At 39.7% G+C, this 14,306-nt stretch overlaps 1 protein-coding gene across 1 annotated transcript in view; it reads right to left on the minus strand.

Annotated features, from left to right (window-relative positions):
- NEDD4 (NEDD4 E3 ubiquitin protein ligase) overlaps positions 1-14,306 on the minus strand; it is a 191,298-nt gene that overhangs the window by 161,920 nt on the left and 15,072 nt on the right. The gene's annotated exons all lie outside the window — the stretch shown is intronic.

The raw sequence follows: 14,306 nt of genomic DNA on the forward strand, positions 1-14,306 counted from the left end.
TCACTATACTACTCTTTCAACTCTCCTGTAGATTTAAAATTACTCATAAGAGAAGGTGGATGAGAAAATATCATAGAGCACAATGTATATGGTTAATAATTTACAAGTAGACGAAGCTATTAGATTATTAGAAACATAGAAATAAAATTAATGAGAAATATAAGAATGTTTATGGAGGGAAGCAGATGTCGCTCAAGCAACTGAGTTCCTGTCTACCATATAGGAGGTCCAGCGTTCAATGCCCAGGGCCTCCTGGTGAAGGCAAGCTGGCCTGTGCGGAGAGCTGGCCCACTCGAAGTGCTATCCCATGCAGGAGAGCTGGCTTACACAGACTACTGTCCCTCACAGGAGTGCTGCCCAGTGCAGAGAGCTGGTGCAGCAAGATGATTCACAAAAAGAGACACAGAGGACAGATAATAAGAGATGTAGCAGATCAGGGAGCTGAGGTGGCACAAGAGAATGATCACCTCTCTCCCACTCTGGAAGGTCCCAGGATCAGTTCCCGGAGCTGCCTAATGAGAATACAAGCAGACAGAGAAGAACACACAGTGAATGGATACAGAGAGCAGACAATGAGGGAGGAGTGGGGGGGGGGGGGGAGTAAATTTTAAAAATCTTAAAAAAAAAATCCTGGGAAGCAGATTTGGCTCAAATGATAGAGCATCCACCTACCACATGGGAGGTCCAGGGTTCAAACCCAGGGCCTCCTGGCCCATGTGGTGAGCTGGCCCACACACAGTGCTGAGGTGTGCAAGGAGTGCCGTGCCACACAGGGTTGTCCGCCACATAGGGGAGCCCCACGTGCAAGGAGTGCACCCCCACAAGGAGAGCTGCCCTATGTGAAAAAAGTGCAGCCTGCCCAGGAGCACTGCACACATGGAGTGCTGAAATAGCAAGATGACACAACCAAAAGAGACACAGATTCCTGGTGCCACTGACAAGAATACAAGCGGACACAAAAGAACACACAGTGAATGGACACAGAGAGAAGACAACTGGGGGTGGGGAAGGGGAGAGAAATAAATAAAACATAAATAAAAACTTTGAAAGAAAATTCTTATGTATAAAATTATAAAATATTGAAGAACATAAGAGAAGACTTAAATGGAGAAATTACTATGTTTAGGCTGGAAATATTTAATATTATTATGTTGTCCATTTTCTCCAAAGTAATCTATAAATTCAACACAATCCAACCGCCCCTTACATTTTGTCATAGATCTCAGCAAATGATTCTAAAATTTAAAGAGTAAAAAATTTGTAAAGAAGTAAACAATAACACTCAATCACTATCTTATACTAAATACCAAAACAAATTCCAGATAGATTAAAGTGTAAAAAGGAAAATTTTTTAATTTTCCTAAGAAATTTTAGTCTATTTCTATGACATTAGGGTATAAAAGGATTGAAAAATATGAACACTGAAAGGAAAAACTGGCGGCGGACTTGGCCCAGTGGTTAGGGCATCCGTCGACCACATGGGAGGTCCGCGGTTCAAACCCTGGGCCTCCTTGAACCGTGTGGAGCTGGCCCACATGCAGTGCTGATGTGGGCAAGGAATGCGTGCCACATAGGGGTGTCCCTAAGTAGGGGAGCCTCACATGCAAGGAGTGTGCCCTGTGAGGAGAGTCACCCAGCGTGAAAGAAAGTGCAGCCTGCCCAAGAATGGCGCCACCCACACGGAGAGCTGACACAAGATGACGCAACAAAAAGAAACACAGATTCCTGTGCCACTGACAACAACAGAAGCAGACAAAGAAGACACAGTAAATAGACAGAGAGGACAGACAACCAGGGTTGGGGTGGGGGAAGGGGAGAGAAATAAATAAATCTTTAAAAAAAAAGAAAGGAAAAACTTAAATTTAATGACATGAAAATTACATATCTTTTGTTTAAGAAAAGATATCATGAGAAAAATGAAAAACAAGAGGATAGACTGGGTGGTGGTATCTGAAATATGTATCGCTGACAAATGATTATCCAGAATATATGAACTTCTAAAAATCAATAAAATATAAACAATCTACTAGAAAAAATCATAAGAGTGTGTCCAATAAATGCATGAAAAAAAAATCAGTCATCACAGAGAACTCTAATGTACTAGTTGTGGAAATAAATTGGTGGAAGTATCATTTTGAAGAGATATTTGGCAATGTTGACTAAAGCCCTAAATCAGTAACTCAGGAATTCCACTTGTAGGTGTATCCCCTAGATAAACTCTTACTCATGCACATAAGAACATAAGTACAATTGCATTCACAGTGGCATTTAAAAGATCAATATGAAATATTGTAGCATAACAGACAGTCACCTAATTGATTATATTCTAAAAGTATTCCACTGACAAACAGTAGTTCCTAATCCCTTCTGAGAAAAGGTCTGGGTCAGAGAAAATATACATATCATAGAATTTTTATTTCAAACTTCTTCCCTTTCTAAAAACTTAAAACCATCTTTGTCCCCAACTTAAATACATGATTTCAGATGTTGGATAAAATATAACTTCCCTCCATCACCAAATAAAATTAAATACATAACTTATCTTCCAAGAAAGAAGGGAAATCTTCCAGTATCAGAAATAAAGACAATTGAAAGCCAGAGAGGAAAACATTTAAATTGAAATTTCAGATTTTCTGAGATTCTGATTCCCAAAAATCTGAAGGAATTTACATATTACCCTTTTTTCCTGGCAGTCATTGAATAAACATGCTAACCGAAGTATCCCACTGGCCCTAACAACCAACTGTACCAGTTGACTGGGAAGTGACTGTGCTACATTAAAAAAGGTATTAATCTCCAAAACCAAATTCTGAAAACTAAAATCCTTTCTATGATGACCTAATTAATAAGTACAAAGTTTTTCAAGTGGTAAAATACAATTGGAAGTGACATTAGCAAATAGCGTTACTGGATCATCTTATCTTTCCTAAATTCAAACAAACATTTATCACTTGCATATAACCTTATCACTCCCCTCTAAAATGTTAATCTGTGTTTGTGGCACTTTTGATTTTTAAAAATATCCATTTGACTTTTGTTGAAACTACCTCCTTGGAGTTTCCTGGAGAAAAATCTAACAAGCATTAATTGAAAACAATTCCAGGAAATTATAAATTACTCATAGACACAAACATGTTTAACTTTTAAAACTTTCTCCTTGTTCTGTCTACCACAAAAATCAGAACTAGTTATTTTAATGTGGTGGTTAATCAATGTGGAGCTATACTGACTTAAAGATTCTTACATTAGGGAAACGGACTTTGGCCCAGTGGTTAGGGCGTCCGTCTACCATATGGGAGGTCCGCGGTTCAAACCCCGGGCCTCCTTGACCCGTGTGGAGCTGGCCATGCGCAGCACTGATGCGCGCAAGGAGTGCCGTGCGACGCAAGGGTGTCCCCCGCGTGGGGGAGCCCCACGCACAAGGAGTGCGCCCGTGAGGAAAGCCGCCCAGCGTGAAAAGAAAGAGCAGCCTGCCCAGGAATGGCGCCGCCCACATTTTCCGTGCCGCTGACGACAACAGAAGCGGACAAAGAAACAAGACGCAGCAAATAGACACCAAGAACAGACAACCAGGGGAGGGGGGGGGGGCATTAAAATAAATAAATAAATCTTTAAAAAAAAAAAAAAAGATTCTTACATTATATTAAATAAGAAATGCCATTTATTTTCATATGTGAACTTCATTTTATAATTTTATGATAGAAAATTGTGAAAACTGGTCTTTTCAGTCACAACCACATGCAGAAATTATAATCTCTGATATCACCTTTGAAAATGAAGGACAACAGCATAAATGCTACAACTAGATACCAAAGTCTTCAATGGTTTTAGAATATTAATACTAAGTAAGAATATTCCTAACAGAAATCTGGATAGTGCTCAAATCAGTGAAAAGGAAACAAAAATTAAACATAATCAAAACAGGGGCAGGAAGGTTATTCACAAACAGATCAGAGCTCCTCACTGAAGTTTGAGTTCTCTTCTTCTTCGCATAAGTAAAGAAACCTTTTTTGAGTTTTGAGTGAAATGGAAAAGATGCAAAGTGCAGACAATGAGATATGGCTTGTTGCAGTCCTAGGAGAAACAAATCGGCAATGTGTTATCTATGCAGGCAGCTTCACTAATTAAAGGCAGCTTTCCAGGGCTGAGTTTTATTTCCACTATTCAGGAAGATACCTACTACTTACTCCTTAATTTCTTGTCAATCCCCACCCCACCCCACCCCCCCAAAAAAAACAGGAATAGGAAACAGAGAGCTTCAGGATCTTGCCATTTCTTACAGGTCTTGGTAGAATTTTTTTCAAACTCTCTTCGTCCTTCTCCTATCCCTATTACTACTATTGATGCTGCCACTACTACTACTATTATTTTAGTTAGCTTCTGGCAAAGTACTAGTACCACCACCACCACCACTACCACTACTACTACTATTACTACTACTACTACTACTACTACTACTACTACTACTACTACTACTACTAAGATTTTGGTTAGCTCCTGGCAATCAAGGAAAGCTCTTTCATAACACTAGCTAGATACAATCTTCCATCTTAAGGAACAGAGGCCTCAGAGTCTAAATTCTAGCAATAACACCTTAAAATATCAAAATGCCCAGGTTTCAACAAAATATAACAAAATATGCAAAGAAAGGAAGAGATGATCCAGACAAAAGAGAATATTAAAGCTTTAGAAATCATCAGTATGGAGGACAAGACATGGGACATACCAAAGACTTTTAAAAAATGGTCCTAAATTTTTTTACTCAAGAAGTAAAAGAATAAATCAGGAAGGCAACAGATGAACACAAGGGAAATATTAATATAGAAATGGAAAATATGAAGATGACCTAACCAGAGCTAAAGACCACAGTAGCAGGAATTAAAAATGACCTAGGGGGATTCAACAGCAGATTGGAGCTGGCAGAAGAACGAAATCAGTGAACTTAAAGATCAAGCTATTGAAATCATCCAGTCTGAAGAGAAAGAAAAAGAATAAAGAAAGGTGAATACAGTCTGAGGAACCTGTGGGGCAACCATTAAGCATACCCATATACACATTGTGGTAATCTCAGAAGGAGAAGAAAGAGAGAAGGAGGCAAAGAGAATATTAAAAGAAATAATGGTTGACCACTTCCCAAATTTAACGTAAGACTTGAATACACACATCCAAGATGCTCAATGAACTCTAAACAGGATAAACCCAAATAGATCCTACTGTGACATATTATAATCAAACTGTTGAATGCCAAGGATAAAGAATTCTGAAAGCTGAAAGAGAGAAGGAACATGTCATGTACAAGGGAAGCTCAATAAGATTAAAATCAATTTCTCATTAGAAACCATGGAGGCAAGAAGGTAGTGGAATGACAGCGTTAAAGTGCCGAAGGCAAGAAATTACCAATGAGAAATTACCAATGAGAATTCCATACCCAGCAAAACTGTCTTTGAAAAATGAGCAAGAGATTAAGACATTCTCAGATAAACAAAAGCTGAGGGATTCTGTCATCACTAGACTACCCTACAAGAGATGCTAGAGAGTTCTGTAGGTTGAAAGGAAAGGATAATAGGTATTAGATTGAATAAAGCTCTCTAGTGAGAGTAACAACATAGGTAAATATAAATGCTAGTACTATTGTTTCATTTGTGTGTGACTCCACGTTTTTACTTCCACAGGATCTAAAAAACAAATACATAAAAGGTAATGATAAATTAGTGGTTTGGGACTCAATGTATATGTTGGCAAAAACACGGTGCTTATTGGGACACAGACTGAAAGGACTATAGATAAAGAAAGATTTATTGAGAAGCTCTCCTAACAGGGGGATCTGAAGAACAGACTTCAGCCCCCCACCAGCATGGTGGGGTCTGAAGAGAGACTTCAGCCCACTCCTGGAAGGGGGGACTTGAATTTATACAGAACTTTCCTAGGCAGAGAAATGATAGTTAGTGGGAGGGGGTTGAGGGTCCAAGTAAAGTGCAGGGACCAATAGGAAGCCCTAGAGATGAAGACTTTCCCTAATAGTGACTAGAAGATAGTGAGTTAGGGAGTTATGGTTTCTTGGAATGTTGCAGGAGCAGATGTTTCTTTGTTCTGTAGGAATTTTATCTCCCTCCGATATGTAGGTAGGAAAGGTTTCCATTTCCCTTTACTACCCTCTCTATGTGGTTTCTTCATTTAACCTGTGGGGAAGTGCCGTGCCCTTGGACATGTAGGCTTAAGGGGGATGGGGTTAGCCTTTCCCCAGTGCATATCAGAGGAAACGGAACTACAGCTTGTTAATTATTGCAAACCTCTAACAGTATAACATACAATTCATGACAAGAATGGCATAAAGATAGGGAAATGGAAAGGTATAGGAGCACAGTTTGTGTATACTACTGAAATTAAGTTGGTATCAAAACAAACAAGATTATTACAGACTTAGGATGTTAAATTTAAGCCCATGGTCACTACAAAGAAAATACTGTGGAATATGCAAGTTCATGGAGACAAAAATTAGAATACAGGTTGCTAGGTGTGGGGGGCAGAGGAATGGGAAGTTAGTGCATACGAGGTATAGGGTTTCTGTTTGGGGAGATGGGAAAGTTTTAGTAGTGGGAGGTGGTGAGAGTACCACTACACTGTGAATGTGATTAATCCCACTTAATTTTATGCTTGAGAATGGCTGTAATAGCAAAGTTAATGTTGTGTATGTGTTCCCATAATTAAAAATAAAGAAAAGAGAGTGCAACTAAAAAGAGAATGACAATTAAATGCAATATGTGATCCTGGAAGGGATATAAAAAGGAAGAGAAAAAGCTCAAAAGGACATTAATGTGACATATGAAAAAAACTGGAATACAGAATGTAAGCTTTATATCAATGTTAAATTTCTTGAACTTGTTAACTGCACTTAAGGTGGACATATAAGTGAATATCCTTGTTCTCAGGAAATGTACATGACAGTATCAAGTATTTAAGGAGCATGATTATATAATCTACACTCAAGTCTTTAGAAGATAGATAGATGGATAGACAGAATGATACAGCAAATGTGGCAAAACGTTAAAATTGGTGGATCTGGGCATCTGAGGGAATAGGTTTTCTCTATATTTTGTCCTGAAAGAATCAAAGTATTTCAAAACTAAAAAATTCTTTAAAAAGAGTATGTCCTCAGGTTTTCCCCACAACTCCTACACATACAAATACAACTTGAAAGCTAAGCAATAATATTTTACCTAAGAAGACTCCTTAGACAACGTGCGATTAGGCAAAGATATTTCTGGAACCCATGTTGAATCTCAGCATTCACTTCCTCATCAACACAATTTCATAACTGACAATTAAAGGTAGTTGATATAGTAACATAAGAGCTACACTTTTGATAAATAGTAGATTAAATAAGCTTTTGTACATTAGTCTAGATTTCAAACTCGGCTTACAAAAAAATGCTACCTAAGTATTAAGCCTAGAAGAATCAGGTTAGGCTTCCCTGAGAAAGTGATATCCAAGCTGACCTGAATGATCTTGAATGGGTTAGACCAGTATACAAAGAAGAAGGAATAGTATTTGGGTCAGTTTGAAATTCTTGTATGAATCCCAAAAAGAGAAAGATGATGTTTATTTAGTAATATATTTCTTTGGGTATGAGACCCTTTCTGATTGGACTACATCAATGATGTGTGACTCAGGTTGAATTTCCAACCACTTACTGGAGCTGATATAAATGAAGACTCAGAGAGAAACAGATACAGAAGAAAACGGAGCTCTGCCATATTGATTTGGCCATGTGAAAGAAAGGACTCCAGGATCACTCAAAGTTGCAGAATAGCAAAAAAGCACTGAGAAACTGAGAAAGAAGGCCCAGAAAGGTATAGGCCCCATGCCTGGCTGCCCACTGCTGAGGTCTAGGAGAGAACAGGTTCTAGAGGGGAAAGCAGAGACCTCAGTAGAGATCAGCAGCCATATTTGCTATGTGGCCAGACACCAGGATTACCAGTAGTTGGCTTTGGTGAGAAAGCATCTCTGATGGGTGCCTTGATTTGGACATTTCACGGCCTCAGAACTGTGAGCTTTTACCCCAAGTAAAATTCCCATTATAAAAAGCCTCCCCAGGGGAAGCAGATATGGCTCAACAATAGAGCGTCCGCCTACCATATAGGAGGTCCACGGGTTTGATGCCCAGGGCCTCCTGGCTCGTGTGGTGAGCTGGCCCGTGCGCAGTGCTGCTGCACACAAGGAGTGCTGGCCCATGCAGGGATGCCCTTGTGTAAGGATGCCCCCCGTGCAAGGAGTGGCCCCCGTGCACAGGAGAGGCGCCCCGTGCGAAATCACAGCCCACCCTGGAGTGGTGCCACACAAACGGAGAGCTGGCACAGCAAGATGACACAACAAAAAGAGCCATAGATCAGTGCTGTCTGATGAGAATACAAGCGGACAGCGAATGAACACAGAAAGCAGACAAGGGCGGGATGGGGAAGGAAGGGGAGATAAATAAATCTTTAAAACAAAAAAAAACAAACAAAAGCCAACCCATTTCTGGTACTGGTAGCCTTTGGCAAACTACCACAGTATTTAAAAAGACAAAATTTACAAAGAAAGAGAGCACATCATGTACTATGTACTAAAGGAAGTCCAAACAACCACACTACTGTGTGAAGCAGAGGGCAGCAAGAAAGGCCAGAGAAAATACAGGGACTAGAAAACACAGGCCTTATAGGCCATGTAATGGAATCTAGATTTCATTCGAAGTACAACAGAAAGCCACAGAAGGATTTAACATAGATGAGGGACAAGCAGAAATGGAATTTAGAACAATGTCTCTGGCTACAGGATGAAGAATGGACTAGCAAAGTATCGACTACTGCAGTAATGGAATCCCAACACGGTGGCCAAAATTTGGCAGGCAGCAGTGGAGATTTTGAGAAGTGTGTAAATTAAAGTTATTAAGAGGTTGAACTGGGAAGCGGACTTGGCCCAGTGGTTAGGGCATCCACCTACCACATGGGAGGTCCGCGGTTCAAACCCCGGGCCTCCTTGACCCGTGTGCAGCTGGCCCATGAGCAGCGCTGATGCGCGCAAGGAGTGCTGTGCCATGCAAGGGTGTCCCCCGCGTAAGGAAGCCCCATGCGCAAGGAGTGCGCACCGCAAGGAGAGCCGCTCAGTGCAAAAGAAAGTGCAGCCTGCCCAGGAATGGCGCCACACACACTGAGAGCTGACACAACAAGATGACGCAACAAAAAGAAACACAGATTCCTGTGCTGCTGACAACAACAGAAGCAGACAAAGAAGAACATGCAGCAAATAGACAGAGAACAGACAACTGGGGTGGGGGGGAGAAGGGGAGAGAAATAAATAAATAAATCTTTTTTAAAAATTTAAATTAAATTTTAAAAAGAGGTTGAACTGACAGGACCTAATACTGACTGAATGTGGGGTAAAAAGGATAAAAGCCTCAAGACTGATGCCCAGGTTTCTAGTGTGGGCAACTGGGTATATAGTGATGTCATTCATTATAATAAACAAAGGAAACCCAGACTTCTACAGCCAATTGATTTTTAACAATTGGGTGCCAAATCCACTCAATGGAGAAAGAATAAGCTCTTCACCAAATGGTACTGGAAAAACTGGATAGACATGTACAAAGGAATGAATTTGGGTCTTTACATCATACTATATACGTAAAATAACTCAAAATGGATCCATAACCTAAATATAAGAGCTAAAACCACAAAACTCTTACAACACGTATGGGGAAATCTTCAGACCCTTGTATCAGGCAATGGATTCTTAGATATGATACAAGCAACAGGAGAAAAGATAAACTGGCTTTCAACAAAATTAAAAATGTATGCATCAAAGGACATTATCAAGAACGTGAGAAGATAAGGTACAGAATGGGAGATAAATAGTTGCAAATTATATATATCTGATAAGGGTTTAATATCTACAATATGTAAAGTACTCCCACAACTCAACAAAAAAGACAAACAACCCAATTAAAAAATGGAAAAAGGACTTAAATAGACATTTCTCCAATAAAGACCTACAAATGGCCAATAAGCACATGAAAAGATGTACACATCATTAGTCAGTTGGGAAATGCAAACTGAAACCAGAATGAATGACCTACTTCACACCTACTAGGATGGGTATGGTTAAAAAAAAAGACAATAACAAGCACTGGTGGAGAAACTGGAACTGTTGTTTATTGCTGGTAAGAATGAAAAATGCTGCAGCCACTGTGGAAAACAAATCTGGTGGTTACTCAAAAAGTTAAAAATACAATTTCCATATGACCCAGCAATTCCACTTCTAGGTATACACCCCAAAGAAGTGAAAGCATGGACATAAAAAGATATTTGTACACCAACGTTCAGAGTAGCCTTATTCACAATATCTAAAAGGTGGAAACAACCCAAATGCCCAATGATGGATGAATGGGTAAACAAAATGTGATATATATGTACAATGGAATATTATTCAGTCATAAAAAGGACTGAAGTTATGATACATACTACAATATGGGTGAACCTTGGAATTACTATGTTGAGTAAAATAAAAGGACAAATATTGTATGATTCCATTTATATGAAATATCTAAAATAAGCAAATTCGTAGAGAAAGAAAGTAGATTAGACGTTACCAGGGGGTAAAGAAGGGGGAATGGGGAGATTGCTTAATGGGTAGTGTTAGAGGTTTGCAATAATCAACAAGCTGTACCTCAGTTTCCCCTGATATGCACCTGGAAAAAGGTAAACACCCTCTCCCATGTGGCACTAACCCACAGGTTAAACAAAGGAACCCCATAGAGACAGGAGTAAAGGGAGATAGAGATCTTCACCATCTGCATATCAGAGGGAGATGGAAATCTTTACTGCCTCTACCTGCATATCAGAGGGAGACCTAGACAGAAACCTTCACTATTTACAAACCCTTTAAAACCTTACAGATCAAAAGAAACATTTGTTCCTGCAGCATTCCAAGAAGCCATAGCTCCCTCAACCCCCTCCCACTACCTCACTCAGACTCTGAACCCCCTCCCACTATCATTTCCCCACTTAGGAAAGTTCTGTATAAATTCAAGTCCCGCCCTTCCAGGATTGGGCTGAAGTCTCTCTTCAGACCCCACCATGCTGGTGAGGGAATTGAAATCTGTTCTTCAGAACCCCTCCATTGGGAGAACTTCAATAAATTCTTTGCTTATGATCAATCAGTCTCCGTGTCCCAGTAAGAGTCATATTTTCCCCAACAGGTAGAGTTTCTGTTTTAGGTAATGAAAATGTTTTAGTAATAGAAGATGGTGATGGTAACACAACATTTTAAAAATAATTAATGCCACTGAATTAAACACTTATAAATGGAATAAATGGCAAATATTATGCCATATACACACACACATTATCACAAAAAAAGAAAGAAACAAAGAAGGACAAAGTTAGTAGAAACTGGTATGTTTCAGTATGAGGAGTTTTGTATAGATGGAACTGGGCATGTGGGGTAAGTACTAGACAGAAGATGAAAAAGTAGAACAATTCTTTCAGGACTTCATACACCAAGCTAAGGAGACAGGCACAGAGCGCCAAGAAAGGAAGGAACAAATCTGGCAGTATGAATTGAAAGAGGTTAAGACCAGGATCTGAGAAACCAGCGATGGGTAATCCAAGGGCCTGCATTAGACATGAGAACCTGACCTTAGACAGTTGTGATGGTGATGAGGTAATGGATCTAATACACAAAATCTGTGTGTCCCTACCCCTTGACATGCTATGGAGAAGAAGAGAAGAATTTACATTCATTTTCAGGTTTCTGGTTTGAATGAGTAAGGTCCTTAGGAGCATTTAAAAAAAAAGACAGAGTAGGTTTTGAGAGGCAGCTGATGAGATCAATTTTGGACATGTTGCCTTTGAGATGCCTGTACATCATCTAGATATATAGGCCTGGTGCTCAGTAGACGTGAGTTCAAGATAAAAATGTGGGGATCATCAAGATATGTGGAAGGTCAAGGGCACGGTTAATCCATGAAAAGAGTATAAACCTCAGATTAGAAGCAATGAATTAAATATACTCTTTTATCTCTGCTACATCCTGAAACACCACTAAAATAAGAGCAAATGAATAAAAAAGCATAGCCCACAAAGACAAAGAGAATAAGAAAAAAGATAATTGCATATAAAAGATGTTGACCAGTTTTAGAAAATAGTACTAAGTGACTTAGCAAATTAGAAAAAGGTGAACCTAACCACTGCAAAAGGGAAATGAATAAGTAGCAAGTTTACTCAAACCAGCAAACCACCAAAGAGCTTAGGAATTGGAGGTATCAGGTATTTCTGAAGGCAGGGACATAGGGTGTGACTAAAAATAGTAGGACTAGTAGAAAGTCTGTGTGAAGAAAAGTTGGACCCCCAGATTCTCTACCCAAGCCCATAAAGTGATTACTTCTCTCCTATCCAACAAGAAAATAAATTTCTCTTCTGGATAAATTGACCCAGAAATGTCCTGTGACACTAGTAGGTACAACTGAAAGCAGGAATAAGGTACCTTATTAAAATCAAGGAAAAGATGGCACAATCAGTGAGCTGCCCAGTACCCCTACCTTACTTAGTTCCAAGAACACTGGCTGCCAGACTTACACACACCATACTGAAAGATGGAAGACTCCTCTCTAAGGAAAGTGAGTGGCGCACAGGGACCCATATGCTATAAATACTGATGTGAGAATACCACAATGAAATGGTAGCTTCAGATCACCCTACTGTGAGAGTCTCCACTCAAGAACACCTGATCACTCAGAGTATGTAAGTCACCAAATGAGAGAATAAATTAGGAAAGAAGAAAACGAGATCAAGGAACAAAGGGTAGAGCACAGAAAGTGAACTCAAGAGAATTCTCAAAATGATGGCAAATGGAAGGCCCTAACTGATGGCCATTCAGCAGGTCTAGATACAAGTAGTATAGCTGGAACACCACAACACAGCAAGAGTATGTTTCCAAACAGAACAAGGAAAAAAGAAACTAGTAGCATTCGTATAGTTTTTGGTGACTGTTCTTTGTTTTGTTTTATTGCATTGAGTACTTTTAAAGCTTTCACAGAGTTTGCAATTAAATTTGTGATGGGTGTACAGAAAACTAAAGCAAACCAAAAAACAAAAGTGTAATAAATAATCATAAACATAGTACAATGGTTCAGGATGTGAATGATACTGTATTTACATAGTCATAATAATATAAATACTGATTATTCAACAAAAAAATTGCTGGAGTGGAATGGAAAGAAGTATACATTTTTCCATTTTATTTATTTTTAGTAATACATGCTATATAAATTATGGTGACCCTATTTTCCAAACTAAAAATCGGCACTAAGGACTGCCAGCAGGTTTTAAGTTGCCATCCCCCCCTCCCCAATATGTAAACTTACTTGAAGCATTTAAAGAACATGCTTTACTGGAAAATAAAATAAAAGAAATTGGAATGTCCTAATAAAGCTGGAGAATATGATTGCTATATATTTGCTATGTATGCATTGAAACTCCTCAGAAACTTTCACAGAAATAACCATGATAAACAAGAATACGGGTGGCAGACTTGGCCCAGTGGTTAGGGCGTCCATCTACCACATGGGAGGTCCACAGTTCAAACCCCGGGCCTCCTTGACCTGTGTGGAGCTGGCCCACGTGCAGTGCTGATGTGCACAAGGAGTGTCCTGCCCCGCGGGGTGTCCCCCGCATAGTGAAGCCCCACGCACAAGGAGTGTGCCCTGTAAGGAGAGTTGCCCCACAAGAAAGAAGTGCAGCCTGCCCAGGAGTGGTGCCACACACATGGAGAGCTGCCGCAGCAAGATGACACAACAAAAAGAGACACAGATTCCCAGTGCTGAAAAGAATGCAAACAGACACAGAAGAACATACAGTGAATGGAAACAGAGAGCAGACCCGGGGGGGGGGGGGGCCGAGGGTGGAGAAATAGTAAAATAAATCTTTTAAAAAAAAAAGAATACTCTGAATCCTTAGATTCAGGATAGTATAGTAGTTCTAACAGTATATTCCCTGGACCAGAAGTATTAGTATCATCTTTGAGTCTGATAGAAATCACAAATTAATCAGGCCCCATTCCACATCCACTACATCAGACACTCTGGGGTAGGGCCAGAAATCTGTGATCTAGGATGGGACCAGAAACCTTCTGGAGATTCTGACAGACACTGAAGTTTGAGAACCACAGGGACAGAGTGTGGGGGTGGGGAATGGGGGTGCTATAGTGAATGCAGTTATAGGAATATCACTTATTTAGAATACATAACTTTATTCAGTCAGCACAAGATAATA

This window comes from Dasypus novemcinctus, chromosome 3 (assembly GCF_030445035.2).
Source record: "Dasypus novemcinctus isolate mDasNov1 chromosome 3, mDasNov1.1.hap2, whole genome shotgun sequence".
Classification (NCBI taxonomy): Eukaryota; Metazoa; Chordata; class Mammalia; order Cingulata; family Dasypodidae; genus Dasypus; species Dasypus novemcinctus.